This window comes from Tupaia chinensis, unplaced genomic scaffold (assembly GCF_000334495.1).
Source record: "Tupaia chinensis unplaced genomic scaffold, TupChi_1.0 Scaffold000473_1, whole genome shotgun sequence".
Taxonomy (NCBI): Eukaryota; Metazoa; Chordata; class Mammalia; order Scandentia; family Tupaiidae; genus Tupaia; species Tupaia belangeri.
This window is the reverse complement of record NW_006159982.1, coordinates 519,931-535,675: the sequence shown is the minus strand read 5'-3', so window position 1 is coordinate 535,675 and position 15,745 is coordinate 519,931. Positions and strand designations below refer to the sequence as shown.

The 15,745-nt window shown below is 39.8% G+C and overlaps 1 long non-coding RNA gene across 3 annotated transcripts in view; it reads left to right on the top strand.

Moving 5' to 3' along the window:
- Positions 1-6,543, top strand: part of LOC106735654 (uncharacterized) — a 16,743-nt gene extending 10,200 nt beyond the window's left edge. For all 3 annotated transcript variants that reach the window (XR_003550596.1, XR_001370931.2, XR_003550595.1), the window contains one exon: positions 6,181-6,543. This is a non-coding gene — a long non-coding RNA (uncharacterized LOC106735654). The remainder of the gene's footprint in view (positions 1-6,180) is intronic.
- Positions 6,544-15,745: the final 9,202 nt, after the last annotated feature.

Below are 15,745 nucleotides of genomic sequence, written 5' to 3'. Positions count from 1 at the left end.
TAAAAAAAAAAAAAAAAAAAAAAAGACTTAACAGACTTCTACTAAGTCCTCTCTAAAGTTTCTTTCTGCTTTGCAGTCCAGCGATCTTATCACCTTATAGCATAATCTCGGTTTATTGCTCAGGGTTTTGTAGGCGCGAGTCCAAAACAAAGGTGCTAAACTGCTCTATGAAACTCCACACTGCTGTTAGCTCTACATAGCTCATTATAAATACAACAGTGTAGAATTAGCACTGTTTTTCATATTAGGACACCTCATTTCTCCAAAGGCTTAGGTGTTAATATTATAATGTTTTAAGATTGGCAGGGAAAGCAAAGGAAGGCGTGGGAAGGAAGTGGTTAGAGCAGGGTATTTGGAATACATTCAAGCAGGTGAACAGGGGTCTGTGAGGATCTGGGGGACTTTCTCTCGCCAGCCCTGCAAAGAGAGCTGCACGCTAGAGTGGTTCCCCCACACACTCATTTCAAAGGTACCCATGAGACTCTCTGATTGGGACTTGACTGTAGTCCTTTAAAGACAAAAAAAAAGTATTCATTTATTTATTTATTTCCTTCTTTTGAGGTTCATATACTTTTAATTTAATTTTTTATACATTCAATTACTATACATCACTTAGCTTGTAAAGTGAATTTACCCAACATGAACACACTTCACATCAGTCCAGTTGAGGATACAAAACACATTATCATCAACAGAGAATCATCCATTTCTGTGTCCCATAAATGTCTTGCCTCTCTATTTTTCTCCTTAATTTCTTTCCTGACCCTCACCCGTTTTATTTTTTTTTTTTCCATGAGAGAGAGACAGAGAGAAAGAAAAGCACCCTTGGCATCTCCCACCATGATGCCCTCACCAGCTTTCTCAGCCAGCCAGGATCATGGGCATACACTCCTGGTGTATGCAGGTCAGTCAGGGAATGGACCCTGACTGATAATGCGTGTGTTCCAGCTTTGCCTGAGCAGTGCGTTACTACTATACTTACAAGCTGGCCTGAGCCTGTGTATTCTCTAGGTGAGTGCTCAGCCTGAGCTCACAGAGTCATCTTCTGCATGTACCCACTAGCTTGTCCTGCCCAGACCAAAGGAAAGTTGTTTACAAGCTTCTGCCTGCTCTAGGGATTTAGTATTTCTCCCTAACCAGGCCAGGTTCATGCATTTATTCACCACCAGCTCATCTATTGTATTCACATCACAACTCTCTCACTTGCCAGTTCTGAGATACTGAGCAAGTTACTTAACCTGTGTAAGCTTTGTATTATTCAAGGGTCTCCAGAACCTACACACACACACACACACACACACACACACACACACAAATACCCATACATGTATACATAAATACACACACACACACACACACACACACACGTAGGGTTCTCAGAACAGTCATGACATATTTTTTCTATGCAAAAATGAGTCATGACTTTTCCGACAACCCAATATATACATAGACATGCTGCACATACATACACAAAGAGACTTACAAGGAATTGGCTCACCTCATTATGGAAGCTGATAGATTTCCAAATCCTCAGTGAGCCAGCTTGTACCTAGGAGAGTCAATGTTGCAAATTCAAATCCAAAAGCCAGTAGGCTGGAGACCCAGGAAGACATGTTTCAGCTTGAGCCTAAAGGCAGGACAGAGCTTATGTCCCCACTCCATGGCAGTTAGACAGGAAGACTTCTCCCTTACTCACAGATGGGTCCACCCTTTGGAGCTATTCAAACCTTCAACTGATTGGCTGAGGCCCACCGTCATTAGAGAAGATAATCTACTTTAACTTCTTCTACCTATGTAAGTGTCCATCTCTTCCAGAATCACCCTTACAGACAAATCCAGAGTAAGATTTGACTAAATATTGGGGCCTCCATGACCCAGTCAAGTTGACACATAAAATTAACCATCACAAGTTCAATGTCCATATCTATAGGAGTATTAATAGTATTATTAGTTTAATGAGAAGATCTCTTGATCTAATGAGTTATTGAAAATTAAGTGCCCCTATAGTATCTCAATAAGTGCTATTACTATCATCATTACTATTGTTGAAAGCATTTATAGATGGGGACCAAGTTCTAGCCTGAGGGAAATAAGGATGCCAGGAAAGCAGAGAGTCAGGAATGACTTCGCAAGTATATGCATTGCCTGTGCTTAGGAGAGCCCCATGCTTGGTTTAATACTCTGTTGTTGCTATCTTAAAATACTTAATAATTTTTGAACAAGGATCCCTGCATTTCCATTTAGCACTGGACCCTGCAAATTATGTAGCTGGTCTGGAGTGAGGTATAGGGACTCTTAAATAATAATAATAATAAAAAGTCCAAAGAGGTGTTAGTGAGTTATCTGGGCTCTGCAACATTTCTGGTTCCCTCCCTCCCCCACTGAATTCTGCAGGCATGAAAACTGCCACAAGACATTCATTTTTAATGACTTGTTATGGGCTTCTTAGCAATATATCTTTGGGTATTAAGGTGTGGAGTCAGAGACTTAAAATGATTGATGACTTTGCTCCACACAAGGGTCTCCCACACTTACCTAGCACCAGTTATCCACTTGGGAAATTTATGGGAGCTCTTGGCAGCCTAAGCGGCCATCAAATATTAATCAAAAATATGTAATAACTAATATATACTTAAAGAATTGAAGAAAATTAATATTCAAGGGAAGCATTCAGGGACCCATAAAAATAACAAATGCTAAAGAGACTCAGTCAAGGTTGGCAGGTTCAGAACTCACCGTGCTCTTACACTTGCTTTGAGAGTTTGGGTTTGCTGGCAGCTCTGAGCCGCTGGCATGGCAAGAGGAGGGGCTTCATGATTTTCTACTGGATTGACTGGACTCCAACTGACAAAAGGAGTGCATTCCTCCATCAGGACACTGCAATTCTACCCCTTTCTTTTCTCTGAATAACTTTTTTTTTCTTTCTTTTTTAAATATTTACCTATTTATTTCTTCTATGAAAGAGAGAGAGAAGAGGAGGGAGAGGGAGCATGCAATAGGATCCGCACACTGTAACTCACACCCAGTCTTAGCCAGCCTGGATCACGGGCATGTGCATGCCTGGTGTGCACAGGGAGGCCCTAGGACATAAGACTGGGACCTTTGCACATGGGTCCAGTATCATAGAGTTTGGGTTATCACTGTACCATTGGCTCCTCCCTGCACATTTCTCTTCTAGTACCACACATATCCAATTTACTACTAACTCTTTACAGGAATCTCTCTTGACAGACCCTGGAGGATAGACTATGTCTTATTTTGATATCTTCCATAGCTAGGGCTACAGCTTGAAAGGATTAGGTTGCACTCTCATCTGATTTCCACATTTGTAGATCAAGAATGGGCAAATATTAGCAATTTTACATGGTTCGATTTAATCAATTCCAAACTAAAGGTTATTAAAATGAGTACTTGAATAATAATGACCTCTGGGTGTGGTCTTTGTAGTAGAATTTCATTTTTAAAGTGTGGCTAGAGGACAAGCGTGCTTGTTGAGAGAAAGAGAGGGGAGGCAACCCTCATGGGTCATGGTCACTCTGCACTTTTCCTTTTGGGATTCTTGGGCATAAACACCCATGTACTCAGCATGTTTTTCAAGCCACTGGGTCTGGAGCTTGAACCACACAGTTGGCCACATGTGAGCCAGTCACCTTATCCACCAGGCCACAGGCTAGCCTAGTAGCAGAACTTTTAAATTAGAACTGAACAGTTACCCCAGAGCAGGCTGGAAAAATGTCCATAATTCCTGGTGTCAAAGACTGGAAAGTCTGCTGATCCTTGGGCAGGAGGCCGATATCCAGTTGTTTCCTGGGGAAGCCTCATTTTGCCTTTTTGTGGCTGAAAGAAAGGGGTGTAGACGTGGCTCTGCCTGGGATTGGCAGACCGAGTTTAGTTCTCAGTTGGTGCTTTTGGATGAGGACTTCGATAGTTCTTTATTCCTCTTCAAGTTCCATCTGTAGCTAGCTCTTTCTCACCGCTACCCTCTGTCGCTTCTGCTTCCCTTGGGAGCACAGGGTGCACAAAGAAGTTCACAATTTATTTATTTATTAACATTTAAATTTTTTTTTAATTGACAGAGAGCCAGAGACATAGAGGGAAAAAGCAACCCTTTAATGAGGATGGTTGCACCACAGTCCCTATTTCTCCATTTCTCCATCCTGTTGGGATTTGGGTCATGTTTTTCCAGCTACCTGGATAAGATTAAAACCAGTGATCAGTCATATGGGATCCAGCTCCCTTAACCATTAAGCTATGGGGCCAGTCCAATATTTTTAAATTTTCAATTGATAAAAATGAAATACATTTATACAACATGATATTTTGATTCATGTATACATTGTAGAAGACAAAATCAAGCCAATTAATAACAGGCATTATTTCACATACTTAATCATTTGTGTGTGTGAGTGTGTGTGTGTGTGTGGTGAGAACAGCTAAAATCTTAAGAATTTAAGTGATTTATTTTTTTGTATTTACAAAATAAAAATTATGTAGCAACAGAGCTCAGATTAGTGTGGCTCTCTGGAGGACACACATGGAAAGACGGGGATGCTCAGCTTCCCCAGGAACAAGGGCTGCTCTTTAATCCCCAGAGAGGAGTGAGTGGCAGCAGACTGAGTCTGCTTGGAAGGGAGTAGTTTGTTCGGGTGTTGGACCACCACGGCAGTTGCTGGTCTCTTCTGTTATTGTCAAAAATCAGGAGCAGAGCCTGTCACTTGTCATCTGTTCTTCGAGTGTAACCAACTTTTCTTCCATGGGCCATTTGGTGTGACTATGAATGATGGCTCTGGCTAAATGACACCATCCTGATGGTGGGATAAACAGAAGTGATGCTGGAACAGGAGCCTTGGATCTGGTCTGTATTTTCAGAGAGCTACAGAAAAGGCCTGGGATTGAGAGGAATGTGCAGCACAGTGCATTGGAGACCTTGCCCAGGCCTCTTTTCATCCCCACTGTGGTGACTGAGGATTAAATCCCTGAGTTACTGAGGCACAAGCCCAGCTCCTGGTTAGACACAGGCCCTACAAACTCACTTGTATTAGAGTCCACATAGAGATTCAAAACATGGATGAAATTTCAATATTATTTAGCTCAATTTCCTCATTTTTTTTTCTAAGTTAGGAGATGGAAGCTCAGAGAGGCCAAACAGTTTGTCTTAGGTTCTATGGCAGGTACTGGTAGAGCCCAAATGAGAACCAGATACCCACCTCCTGGTTATGTGCCCCAGCTACTTTGTTGTGCATTATTCCTGTATCTGTTTCCTCTGTTCTTAGCTACATTGTTTCCCTAGCAGTTGTTTGATTGCTTAAAAAAACAAAAACAAAAACAAAAAAATACAAAACTCTACTATCATATTAAATGTCTGCATCAGTTATAAAACTCAATTTTGACACATTAACATGGGAAAAAGTATGTCGAGAAGCAGAGTAACTTAGTGGATAGAAAAGCAGGTTCTGGATTTCAGAAAGACTGGGCTCCGATTCCACTTACTTCTGCATTTAGCAAGTCACTCCCTCTGTCCTAGATTCATCTAGGGACTAAAAGTAGTACCTCTTCCATGGGTTGATGTGACTAGCCATCTAGCCTATCTATAAAGCATTGGCCTTTCCCTGGCCCACAGTCAGTGCTCCACAGATTTGGACTTACTATTTGTGTATGAGTTTGTGTACGTGTATCTTATCTAGGTGAGAAGGTGAGGGAGGGGCACTTAAAAAGTGGTAGCAATGCAGTGTTCGGGATGGCTGCCTGGTTCTCTTTTGATTTGCCTGAGACACGGCATGTCGCTATGACTCTGGGTTTCCAGAAGCATTTGCTGGCCAGGCTCTCGGTAAGACTGAAATAAGAAAACTTTTGCCTATGTATTAATAAGATAGACTGTTTTTTCATGGTTTTGGAAGATAGCACCCCCCTGCCTGGGATTTCCTAAGAGTTAAAGGGGGTCCTTTGCTCAATTTCAGTAAAGCATTTTGCACCTACCTGGCATATACTAACCACTCAACAAACATCAGTGGGGTCTAGGATAATATGGAACGTTTTGTGGAATTGCGTGAAAGGGAGAACAACGCAAGATCAACAATGTTACAAACAACTTTGGTTCCTCTATCTAGACGGTCTATTAATTTTTCAAGCCTTCTCACAACCCATTTGGTAAGACTGTGATGTGTTCTTTCCATTGTACAGATGGAGTAACCGAGAGACTACAAAGTGACATCACCAGCAGGCGGTGACCTAAGGAGTCAGGGCCAGAGCCAGGTCTGGGATCCAGACTTCCTGGCTGTTGACCCAGGTTCCCTTCTGCCATGCAGCTTTCACCAGGATGCTGGAGGGACCAGGGAAGTGTCTGTTTCGGGGCTCTCTCAGTTGCCCTTGGACGTTTATCATCTATCAACTGAATGTTGACTAAAAACACACTAATTCCTGAGGAGCCCTTACAGGATGTCCTGTTGAGACTTTTCCTCCTTTTTTGTCAGTGCTTTGCTGGCAGATTAAAATTCAGTGGACCCCATTTGTAGGAAGTCTGATAAAATATTCTCATCTCTATTGCAAACAATTTCTCCATCTGCCACTTGGCTGAGAAGACCAGACTCAAACACCCTCACAAGAGGGGAGAGTGATCCCAGGCAGAGGAGGATACAGGAAACAGCAGATCTGTGTCCTGACACAATGTCCACCTGATATATTGTCAGATAGATAGGATTAGACAATTGTTAAGCAGCTGGATTTTTCTTCACCAAAATGCCTGTACACACCTACGGTTACTTTGACTATTATTTGGTATCTCGTAGCTGTGTAGCATAAAAATCTGTAAGAGAAACAATACATTTGGGGTTGAGCCTGAGGCATAAGTGAACTATAAGAGGAATAATTTGGAGGACACACGAAGTGAACTCAGAAAAACTGACTTGGGCAAAGCAATGAGTTAGCAAAAGACACTGAAAGAAGTTAATGAAATTCACCTAAAAAAAGGTTTATAGTATCTGCTATGTGAGGACAAATGTGTTGGAGTGAATAGGAAATGAAAAAGACATGATCCTAGATTTGAACTGATGAGGGAAACATTCCTTCCTTCAATAAATAGTGCTGGATCTTGGTGAACAAGGAAGGCATGGCACCTATCCTCTTGGAATTAATATATTCCTTTACATCAACAAAGAGAATGTGACCACAGACTGGGTTAAATCCTAAGGAGGAAATAAAGAGGGGGTTGTGATAGTGAGTATCAGCATAGGTGGATGGGGTGAAGTGGAGCTATTTCAGATTAGGGAAAGCCTGCCCTTGAGAGACAGCCTAAGACTGGATGTATAAAGAGTGAGGGAACAGCATCTGGGCAACAAATTTCAAATCAAAGATCTGAGAAATCTTGGCACATTCTTGAAGCCTTCTGAAGAATGACCTAGTTGGAATGTAGTAGGGAGAAAGATAACAAAGCCAGAGCAGGAATCTAGGTGAGGAACAGCATTGATTGGACCAAGGAGTGATAGGACAAAGACAAATAGATACATTCAAGATCTTTCGTGGAGGGATTGCTTGATGGCCCCAGCTGAAGGACTGGATATAAGATTTACCTAACAGACAGATTTCTGGATAAAGAACTTGGTACAGAGCATCCCTAATCCAAAAATTCAAATCTGAAATGATCCAAATTATGAAACGTTTTGAGCATTGACATAATGCTGCAAGTGGAAAATTCCACACCTGTCCTCAAATGGTGGGTTGCAGTTGAAATGCTGCAATACAAAAATATTATATAAAACTATCTCCAGGCTATGTAAATACGCTGTATAGGTAACACACATGAATTCTATGTTTAGACTTAGGTCCCATCCTCAGGACAGTTCATTATGAAGTGCAAATAGGCAAAATCAAAAAATAAACTCTGAAATCCTCAACACTTCTGGTCCCAAGTATTTTCTAGAAGGGATACTTACCCTGTATATGGTGGTGCCATTTATCATGACAGGAAACCCAAGGAGGGAGAATCCTTGCAGAGTGGAATAAAGAATTTCATTTTGGGGGCCAGCAGGTAGCATGGTGGTTAGAGCATTGGATTCCCACATGGCCAACCATGGTTCAAGACCCAAACCCATCAGCTTGAAAATCACGCTGGGCACATGTGCACGTGTGCCCAAAATCTCCAGGGGAGAATGGAAGAGAAGAGATTGTGGTGTGGCCTTGTCCCTTTTGGGGAGTGGGGGTGATTCCTCTCTCTTTGTCTCTGTCTTTCTCTGGTGAGCACACATATCCTATAGCAAAAATAACAACAACAACAACAAATTCCGTTTTGGATTAGCCCGTGGCATGGTGGCAAGGCGGCTAGATCCTACATAACCAACTGTGCGGTGAATATTTATCTACTCCATGACCCAGCAATACTGAATTATAGGTAAAACACACACACAAAGTGACTGGCACAAAAACGAATATAACAGTCTTAGTCACGATAGCCCAAGCCTGGAACAACCCAAATTTATACTGACAAGAGAATGAATAAACCATCAACAGTCTAGCCATGTGATGGGATCCTTTTAGAAGTAATAAATGCAACATCTCAAAAACGGTATCTGAGTGATAGAAATCAGAAATTAAAAAAGAATTTGTGCTGTATGATCTCATTTACGTGAATTTCTAGATCGAGTGCAATTAACTTATAATATGAGTGACTGATTGGCAAGGGACATAAAGAAAATGTCCACAGTGATAAAAATGGTCTAAGTGGCCTATAGCTCTTTAAATGGTAGTTAAATGGGAGTACACAATGGCTAAAATTCATTGAAGTGAAATTCAAGATCTTTTTTTAAAAAATAATTATTTATTTAATTTTATTTATTCATTCATTTATTTTCATTTGACCAGAGAGAGATACACAGAGAGAGAGAGGGAAAATGAGAAATCAAGCCACTAGTTCCGGTACTTGAACCACGGTCGACCATGTGGGAGTGTCCAGCACCTTAACCACCAAGCCACCTGCTGGTCCCCAAAATTCAAGATCTTAAGGTCTATGCATTTTTTTTCCAAATTATATGCTATCCAAGTTAAAAAAAAGATTGTCTACCTATAGTGCCTGTATTCTTAAAGTGGTTGTGAATTTTAGGGGCAAAAAACAAGAGGTTATTACAACACATGATCAACATTTATTGAAATAAAATGAATTTACTTAAACTAGCAGGATCTAGTGACTTTCTTTCTCCTCTCTCTTTTTTTGAAAACGTAATTTCCATTTATTTATCTCTTATATTCTTTAATAAAAATTTGTAACTTCACACAACATAGATATACACATTTGTAATGCAGCTTATTTGTAGGTACTTTACATTTTTTTTGTGATCAGAATGTTATTTTAATTTTATTTGGTTATTGTTTTTTTAACCAATCTGGAAGAAAACTATATGTATTTTTTGTGTTTATTTCATGTTGCTATTATTTTCTTTTTTGTAGTTGTTTGTAAATTTTATTTATTTAATCATATATATCTTTAGTGTATAACATTTCTTTTTTGAGCATGATTACCATGCATATTAGTCATGACAAAGACATTACTATATACATCATCAGCAGCAAATAGCTTTTCATCTTTTTGTCAATCAAATATACTTTGCTTTTCTTTTTCTTCTCCTGTCCCTCTTCTTCCATCCCTCCATTACCCACCTCCATGTTAACCCATTCTTTTCATCTCTAGTATCTACCATTGCCCTCTCTGCCACTATACCTTCCAAACTTTCAGTTTCTGTCACAGAGTGCAGATAATCAGTGTATATTGAGTGGGGACATCCAAATTCTGTCTCTCATAGCCTGACTTGCTTCACTTAGCACTAAGTCTTCCATATCGGTTCACTTTGTATTACATGTCAGAGCTTCATTATTTTTTATGGATGAATAGTATTCCATAGAGTACAAATGTCACATTTTTTTCAATCCAACCTTTCTAAGTGACACACACAGCTCTCAGGTTGGTCTGTACTCATGTGGACATGATGCCATGTCAGTGAACTAGAGACTTGCAATTGTTTAGGTGGGAAGAGTTCAATACACCTCCATCTGTGTGGTACCATGTTATGGCAAGCCCTACGTGTTTTGTGTTTACTCAAGCAGCCTGATGGTTCATCAAGGCCAGTTAGGCTTCTATTTCCCTGGCTTCCTTCACAGTGTGACTCCGCTTTTCCCCTGACTCCTTCAAGGATGTTGCCTGGCGCAGAATGGGCATTGAATAAATATTTGTTGAATGAACAAAGGAAGAAATGCATTAATGAATAGTGTATATGTGACTAAATCTTTATGAATATAATAACTCAGTTCTAATTTCTTTTTAAATTTTATTACTTTTAAGTTTTATTCATGTGTGCATGAATAAGAGAAAGGGAGAGAAGAATAAGAGAGACAGAGAAAAGCACTCTCAACAGAGTCTTGTTATGCTGTGATCCCATTTCCCTGGTCCTGTAGCTCATCAGGATCTTGGATATGCATTCACGTGGTATACTTTCAAGTCAACCTGGGGATCCAAACCTGTGATTGACCATATAGCTTCCAGAATGGCAGTTCAGTTTGTTAACCATTGTACCACCAGGAAGGGTGTAATTTCTTTTCTTTTCTTTTTTTTTTTTAAAAATAAAAACCCAAATGTTAAAATATTTGACATTAAAAAAATAAAATTGAAAAAAGTTTAACAATTCTCATCAGTTTCTTTTCACTCTGTAAATTGGAGTAGAACAAGCAAAGCACATACAGAAAATAAAATTAATGACTTCATTTCTGCTATTTAAGGCTAAACTGATGACAACTGGTCTTGGTGTTGGATTTTGGATTATTAAAAAAATATATTTTGCAAGAAATAAACATGGCTTATGTGAACCAGCAATGAGATAACTGCTTTGGTAAGAATGACAGCAGCAGTTGATACTTCTGGGGAAAAACATGAACCGAAATAAGAACCAAAAAATCCTCTTCCAATCCCAAGTGGCAATGAGATTTAAAAAAATTAAATTTAGCTGCTGATGCCAACAAACAGAGCCTTTGTATGTGTTCAGTGGAAATCTTTGATCAAAATTTGCCAATTGCCAATATTTTTACATGGCATATACAGTGGCAAAGTAAAGCATTAGATGATTTTGTATCTGGAATATATTTACAAAAATAAAAAGGAATTAACCTGGGTCAGATGCTTCATTCTGTCAATGCCTAACACTGTGAATTAGCTTAGTATAATAAAAGAAAGTAAGTTTAAGTAATCACAATGTTAAAAAAATAAAACATAATAATTTGAGTTAACATCCTTATCTTAAAAAGAAAATCGATACTAATTGTATACATTTGACTTGAGAATGGCAGATAAAACTTTTTTAAATTTTTGGAAATTTATATAAAATTAAATGTTAGGTTTTGATTCTAAATTTTTAAAAATTTGTCAAAGGGCATGTGTGTTGATGATAGAGAGAGAGATAAAAAGAGAGCAAAGAAAGTGGTGATGTGTCCTACAAGGGGCGTGATCACGCCACAATCCCTTCACCATCTGTCTATCCTTCTGAGCTTTTGGGCACACATGCATATGTGCCTTGCATGTTTCTCAAGTTGCCAAGTCCAGGATTGAACCACACATTCAGCAATGTGGGATTCAGCCATCTTCACCACCATGCCATAACTGTACTTGATTCTAAAATTTGAAATCCAGGTAATGCGCATTTATTAAATATCTTTATAATTTTTAAAAAAATTAGTTTTTGAAGAATTAAAAACAATAGGGGATGTACTTTATTTGTCCCTCTATCTTTCCATGGAATTTATGGATTCTCCCAAGAATATATATATATACTATAAAGTGGAAAACAAATATTGTAGTCTTAAGGATAAAAAGAGGACAAAGGGTAAAGACTTTGTGCATTATACACAGTTAGAGTGTGGTCCCCAAGAGAGAATTGCAGAAGAGGAAGAATTTGCAGATATACAAGCATTAGTGTCTTACACTGTTCAACGGCATTGAATCAGAATTTTTTTTTGAGTTTTCAAATATCCCAGTTGAAACTCACATAAAAAGGGAATCACAGTTTACTGACATGATTTATAACAAAACTTGCATGAACTATATTGACTGTAAGTAAAAAGTGTTCTAATTAGAAAAACAAAATTCTTAGGGCTAAAACAGGTGCGTGTGTGTGTGTGTGTGTGTGTGTGTGTGTGTGGACATGCTCACAGGTGCCAGCATGTAAGTGTATGTATACAAATGTGCTGATTTCAGAGGACTAACAAATGGGTAATAATCTCAACAATATTCCTTTAATAAATGCAATAGGGAACTTTATACTGAAATTTCTTCTCTAGCTCAAGTATATATGAGAAGACTAAGAAAAATAGGGCTCAAATACATTGCTCTCTGATGACTACTCAAGAATAAAGCTCGAACATGTAGAGTAAGGATAGATTGTGCTTCAAATCATGTGCCAAGTCCTCCCAAACATGGTAACCATGTAAGCTGAGCTATAAAACATTCAGGTTGTCTTCACTGACATAGGTCTTCCCTGATGATAGTGCATGGTGATTAGTTAGCATTAAACATTAACCTAGAAAAAGACAGTGATATCAGACTTGTGAAAATTGAGAAGGTATACTAAGCAAGGATGTGGCAAATGGGGAAGGGTAGATAATAGCCGATGATTGCAGTGACGGTAAAAGTCCTCTTGTCCTGGGAGTCAGTGTATGTGGATGACATGGTACCCTAGGGCTTAGCAATTCAGAGTCTTGGTGTCACCTTTTACTCATGAAATAAATCTCTTAACTTCTCACTGGGTTGGTTTCCTCACCTTGGCAACAATAGTGAAGAGCTTGTTCTCCACTCCTGATGTTTCTTTCCACATAGAAAATGTGGCATTCTGGACCTTCTCCACGCCTCTACTCCAGGGGAGGGAGAGTAACTTATCTGATTGATAAGTTAGGAAAAATAAACTGGACATGTTTCCCCTTCCCTCTGAGAAAGCAACTACCTGCAAGAAGTGGGAGCTCTTTCTTTCTCTGTACTAAGTAAATTCTTTCCCCTACCCCCCCATCACCACAGCCAGTGCCTGGAAGAGCAATTGTGCCTAGTTCTGAGGTTCTCACACCAAACAGTATCCTTCTGTTTGGTTTTCAGTAATAGTAAAGATTTATTTTGGTTTCCATCTGTCATTCCTTTGCTTTATGTATCAATTTGTTCAGATCTCGGGTAACGAGGGTTTCATTTATTGGCCCCTTCCAAAGACCACAATAGGACTGATTATTTAGTCACACTTACCTCACACTTGTGTGAGGTTTAAATGAGACGATAGCACAGTTGTGATATGGCGTGAGGCATATGAGATGGAGAGTCATGCTGTTGGTTATTACTAGGTTGGCCATTCTCTTACTCCAGATTCCTTTCGTCTGTAGGCATCATTGGGGAAAACCGATTAATACATCCACAATAAAACAACAGTTTCTGACACTGCAAGAGAGTCAGTGGCATTTCATGCATTTTCCACCATATTCTTATCCTGCAGATGCTTGACAAGTGCTCTTTCTGAATAGCCAGCTCTCTGGGCTACCTGTAGTGTCCTCTAGGGTGACCCCATTCAGCTTGGCTGCAGCTGTGACTTCTGTCCGCATAACAGTTCTCAGGATTCTTTTCAACACCACCATCAGATCAAAGTGAAGAATGTACTTCTTGTTCCTGGGTTACTAACAAGCTTCCTTGAGCTCTTACCTTGTGCTGATCGTCAGGTGAAGAATATGAGATCTCTAGAAGTGGGTACCAAATTAACAGAGGTTAGAAATAGCCAGTGTTAAAGGTGCTGATGGATGCATGTGCAGGGCACAGGAGATGGTGTGGTAGGCTCCTCCTTGTGGTTCTCACTGTTGAAGAACAGGGCTGAACAAAAAACACTATGTCTGGAATCACAGTCCCAGCATGGCTTCATGTGCCTTCTCCATCTGTTCCAGAAGCATTATTCTGGGCACCTTGACAGGAGGAATCCAAATAAAAAGGGTGAATAAAAAAGTACATTTTCATCATCTCCAAATATCCACTAATCACAGATACAAATGAAAAACACTTGTTTTGTGAGCTTTCTGGCCTACTCTGGGGAGGCAGAAAAATACAATTAAAAAATTCAGACTATTAAAATACACAGCAAAAATACCAACCACCCTGTTTTTTTGTCCTTGTTTGCTCTTTTGTCTAAAGGGAATAAAAAAAGAAATCTGGTATTTAATCCAACCTGATGACAGTAGTTTGCTTTTGTTTGGTTTATGCCGCACTTGCGTGAATAAAAAGTAGAACCTAAGTGTGGGGCTTATGGTGATGTAAAAGCTATTAGAGGTGCCTTCATCATTAGCTTCTCTGTTGGGGCAATTGTATCAATCACCAAGAATGTTTAACACATTCCCTCCGAGTTTTCCAGGGGACAGAAATGTACGTGGATAATGAGAAAAGTGGTTGGATTTCAAATTTTCTTAGTAATTTTTTGTTGTTGTTGTTAGGATATGAGTTTGGCAACATGTAACAGAAATCCAAAGTAACAGGGACAATGGATGTGGTCTTCTGCCAGTGGCTGTGGAGGTGTGGGAGCAGCACCACTGTCCTGTGCCACCATGGAGTTCTGTCCAGGACTGATGGCAGCAATCCCACCGGGTGGCTCTTCAGCAAGAGTTCCTGGCTGCCCAGGCTTCCTGTGCTTCCTGTCCATTTTCTTACCATCTCCTTCAGCCTTTCTGGTGATTCTGAAAATTGCCTTTCAGGAATTCTTTCTCTGTTTCACTATTCACAGACACTGTCAGATTGAGGTGCTTTCTTCTGTTGCTTGCAAGAAGGAATCTCAGGTGTTACATGTGGGAAATGAGCCTCCGGAGAAGGACACATACGATGTACAAAGAGAAATGAAATCCCTAACTCTTGATTGAGCACATCTATGTCAGACTTAGACTGGCTCTTAAATCTCAGAATATCCTTTGAGTAGATACCATTACTACCATCCTCATTTTATGCAAGGAAAGTTGAGTTTTGAACCAAGGGATTCCATCAACAGAGCCTGTTTCCATAACAACCATGACCAAAGCTCAGTCTAAATCCTAAATTTCCTTCCAGGCCTGTTTCAGCCATCAAATCCCCACCACCAAATGACATCCTCCACCAAGCTTGCCTTGGGTACCTGGCAATCTTTCCCTTACTTCCTATTTCACCCACATCCTGGCCACCCTCTGGCCCATCCTGGCAGCACTTGTTTTCCCATCACTCTGGAATTATTGTAGACCTCTCTGGTTTCTTTCTCTTCTAACCCTATTGCAAGCTCCTTGAAGGTTCTACTCCTGGTCGTTCCAGTTAGGAGGAAGTTGTCATAGACCAGATACTCCAAGGATGTAAATCAGAACTCAGAAGGTTGTTATGAGCAGGAGTGGTCTTCAAATGCTGTGTTTAATACCTGGTCCATGTGAACACCAGCTAATCAGAAGAGTCAATGGCTATAAATGCCTGTCTGATGTAAATGACTGAATATTATTAGCTTTAGTTATTAAAGAAAAGGACGTAGACATTCTTTGCAAGTGGTACAACGAGACAAACATTCCAGGCATTTTTCTCTTACTTTCTACATCTCTTTTAGCTACTTCCAGGCCTAGCATATTCTTATGTACTTGGTAGGTACTTAATACATATCTGAATTCATGGATGAATGAATGGATAATCAACATGGTTCATCCCCTCCAGCCTCCAACAGTTGAATGTCAAAACCAGAATTTCCCTATTTTGGTT